This window comes from Eulemur rufifrons, chromosome 30 (genome assembly GCF_041146395.1).
Source record: "Eulemur rufifrons isolate Redbay chromosome 30, OSU_ERuf_1, whole genome shotgun sequence".
Lineage (NCBI taxonomy): Eukaryota > Metazoa > Chordata > Mammalia > Primates > Lemuridae > Eulemur > Eulemur rufifrons.
In genome coordinates this window covers 10365070-10369657 of record NC_091012.1, presented here as the reverse complement: position 1 = coordinate 10369657, position 4588 = coordinate 10365070, and positions in this window count along the sequence as shown.

The window sequence follows — 4588 nt, the reverse complement described above, 5'->3', positions numbered from 1 at the left end:
ATTCAGGAGAACTCGGGTGGGGTCTGAGTCTCTGCATTTCACATAATATAACCAGTGAAGCCAGTGCTTCTGGCCTAAGGAGAATATTTTGTCAACATCTAGTAAGTGGTAGACTTTAAATTTATCTCACTTCATTTGACCAGAAGACAAAGATAAGAGCCTTCATTTTTCAAAGCAAGCTATAAAAAGAAAGGGGAGCTTCCAGTGTAAATGTGATGGTTCATGCACATCAGTCAGTAAATTTCCAAAAGACATTTAATCATAAAGAAAAAAAACAATTAACTTTACTTTGGATGAATCTGTCAGAGAGCACCTTAACCAAGTGAATGAAATTAACATCAACTGTAGTGGGACAAATTGGTATTAGGCACCATTGCACAGAGGATAAAATAATCACTGCTGGGATGGTAGTGCCCAAAAATATGTAACCATGAAGAATCATCAGTTTTATGCAAAGTTCAAGTTATAGATATTTCCCATGGTTTTTAATCTTTAATAATGTATGTAAATACTTTTGCATTTTACAGAGCAAGTCTTCTATTTTTTATTTTTCCATAATTTTCTTGTTATCCTAGGCAATCAATGCTATCCTCTTTCTGCATTTTCCAAATACTATTTCACACAGAGCTGATGAAAACATCCAGATCAAACCTTCAAAGTACATGTTCCCCTTCTTCACTCAAATACAAAGACCCTATCCCATCCCCAATAGGAATCTCAGATATCCACACTATTGTAGGTTGAATTGTCACAATGGGAACATTTTCAATATTACGTATCATGCATTTATTATGAAACTTGTTTATTTTATTAAGAAGCTTGTGTGGAGAGAATGTAGAGCAGGTTTTGTTATGTAGGGAGGAAGGATTTTCCAGTGCTCCTTGACTATCATAAGAAGAAATGAAAAAAAAATGTAGTGGAAAAAAACTCATTAGGCATAAACATCAGAAGTAAAGAAGTAAAGGTTTACAAGTTCTAAAAATTGAAGTTCTGCATGACATTCCAGGAGGAACAGTGGACATAGCCCCCTAACCTGGGACACACTTACCTGAAAAACAGCCATTTCTTCTTCTCCTTCTCCTACTCTGAAATTTCTTTTCAGGTGAGATTGTGTAAAACAATCAGAATTACATCTTGAGACTATGCCCTGAAAGGAGTCAGCACAATCTCTTCACCTGTTTACACAGCATCCACAAGCAGGAGGACCACAAAATGCAGAAAAGGCTACACTCACTGGTTCCCAGTCACAGGAAACAGTCAGGTATGATGTCTCCTTATAGAGACTAAAATGTGAGGGTCTCCTGTCTTTCCCTTGGTGACCTCCCCCTGCCACACGTGCCAGGACTTCCTGCTACAGCAGTGGGAATCTGGACCACACTGATCTGCCCCTACCAAACCCAAAGCAGCAGGCCCTGTGACTTCTCTCTGGAACAAAGTCTAAACTCAATCTCATGAATGTATTTGGGAGTTCTAATGCTTGACCCTGGTATCAAATTAGAATTATTTGGGGCACAATTAAAACCACATGGATGTTCCCACCCAGCCCCATATACAGGTGATGGAGTTTCTTTTAAGCTAGCCAGGTGGTCCTAATTGAAAGGTTGGGCTGAGAGGCAATTACTTAAAAATTGTCTCTGAACCATCAATGTGAATATAAATCATGTGGTATTGTGGGCCTCAATCTAAGAAATGTGGTCTGCTGGTGTGGAAGGGGTACATTAAGTGGTTTCTTTGTCAAGTCTGGTTTCAGTGCTGATGTTGCTCAACCTAGATCCATTATTAGTAGCACTCAGCTAGAGACAGCAAGCACAGCATACAGAATGTCTTATACCCAACACTCATCAAAACACAGACACTTATTTTCCAAAGTGAAGACCAGCATAATGCAATGTCTACTGAGCAGGTACTGTGTGCTTAGAAGGATGGTACGCTGCACCGTGAAGAAGCCTTTACATTGATTGTGACTTAATCCTTAAAATACCAGAAAAGGTGAGTACTAAGTGTCCAATAATTTCCAAAAAAATTTAGTTGTGATGCCAGCTTTTCTATTCTCCCACAACTACAATAGGACACTACACAAGACTTAGAAAATTCTTTAATCCCACCCTGAAAAGTCCTTTCAAAGTCAACTTACAAAGTCCATGTTGATCTCATACACTGCAGAAAATGTCTCCCTTGGGTTTTTTTTTTTTTTTTTATATCCTTAGTCCAAAGTCTGCCCCTGTCTTTTGAATTGCAGATTGAGGGCAGTTCTAGGTTGGATCAAATTTGCTGTGTATTCTCTGGTGTTACAGTGAGGTAAGGAAAAGAGGAGGAGAGATTCCCTTATGGAACCTGCTCTAATGCATCCTGAAAAACCTCAGGCCTTAGATTCAGAATTCAGAGCTGCAGATTTAGGCCACTAGAGAGGCATGGATTCAGTGGCACCCATGGCACATTCCCTGGCATTTGGGCAAGAGGACAAGGCGCAAGGGGATTTTTTGTGTTCAAACCAGTGCACATTATCTTGTTCTGGCTTGTGTCATGGCCCCATGGTCTCTGAATCCATTTCAGTTCTGAAGATGTCAGGTGCATTTAATGAAAGGCTAGTACTACTGATTATTATCCTGTGAGAGTGTTTTCATAGGAATCTGGTCTAAGTATTCTCTTGATGAGACAGCAGACCACAAACAGGCACAGAGAACTTACTGTGTGCAGATGAGGGGGCAGTGAAGGTCTGTGCTGCACAGTTGTGAGTTTGTGACTGGAAGACAAAGAAGGATCTAGTCTTCAAAGCACCTCCAGTGTAAATCCTGGGGGGCACATTTTATTTTCATGTTACATTTTTTTAATTCTGGAAAGTGTTCAGGAAATATTTTTGAACATAATCTCCAACACAGAAAACCTCTCCACAAAGTTAGAAGAGAAATAAAAAACCCTTTTATTACTGAATTAAACCATATGTGATGTACATAATGCCAATCCACTGAGAGATTTCAAAGACATACATAAAGTCATTACTTTACATTACAAAGCAAATCCTACGTTTTACATACATGTTCTCTAGATAAATAATTAGTTTTGAAGTAAGAAGACTTGACAGCACAATTTGTCATACAGAGAAATTTACTTGGTAATTTACTTGGTAATTAGTGAGACTCTCTTTTTTGCTAATTGGTTTTATTCAAATAAAAAACACACATCTCAAGTGTATGTAGGAGGAGATAATTTTGCAACTTAAAGCTAGGTGCTCACTGAAGTTAGCATCTCGTCTTCATGTGGAAATTGTGTGATCGGACACTATCTTCCTTGATATTTCATTTCAAAGAGACGTATTTCAGGTTCCAAAAAAGCATTTTTTATTTCAGCCTATTATGAGGGCACAAATGTTTAGGTTATGTATATTGCCCTATACTATTTGCTACAATGGCTGTATTGAGAAAATAGATGCTTAAGAGTCAGAAGGGAGGAGGGTGATTGGGGTTGAGTGATCAAATCTTATCTACTGGGTGCAATGTATATTATTGAATGAAGGATACACTAAAAGTACTGAATTCAACACTACACAATTCATCCATTTATCAAAAAAAAAAGCCTGTTACCTGCTAAATTTATTGAAATACAAATAAATTACACAGTTTTTATAATCACAGCCTTGTAGTATGGTTTGAAGTCTGGTAAATTAATACCTCCCATTTTGTTTTTGTTGCTTAAAATTGCTTTTGCTAAATGGGGTCTTCTCTGGTTCCATACAAAATGTAAAATTATATTTTCTATATCTGTGAAAAATGATGTTGGTAATTTAATAGGGATTGCATTGAATCTGTAGATAACTTTGGGCAGTATAGACATTTTAAAAATGTTTATTCCACCAATCCATATTGGCACAAGTGTAGGGACACAGAGCAGTGGAACAGAACAGAAAATGCAAATATAAAACTATCCTCATATAGCCATCTAATCTTTGACAAAGCAGACAAAAACATACTCTGGGAAAAAGATTCCTTATTTGATAAACGGTGCTGGGAAAACTGGATAGCCACATGTAGAAGACTGAAACAGGACCCACAGCTTTCACCTCTCACAAAAATCAAATCACAGTGGATAACAGACTTAAACCTTAGGTCAGAAACTATTAGAATTCTAGAAGAAAACATAGGAAAGACTCTTACAGTATTGGCATAGGCAAAGAATTTATGAGGAAGACCCCTAAGGCAATCACAGCAACAACAAAAATAAATAAATGGGACCTGATTAAATTAAAAAGCTTCTGCACAGCCAAAGAAACAGTCATGAGAGTAAACAGACAACCTACAGAATGGGAAAAAAATTTTGCATACTACACATCAGATAAAGGACTGATAACAAGAATCTATTTAGAACTCAGGAAAATCAGTAATAAAAAAATTGAACAACCCTATCAAAAAGTGGGCAAAGGACATAAATAGAAATTTTTGAAAAGAAGATATAAAAATGGCTAACAAACATATGAAAAAATGTTCAACATCCCTAATCATCAGGTAAATGTAAATCAAAACCACAATGAGATATCACTTAACTCCAGTGAGAATGGCCTTTATCAAAAAGTCCCAAAACAATACATGTTGGC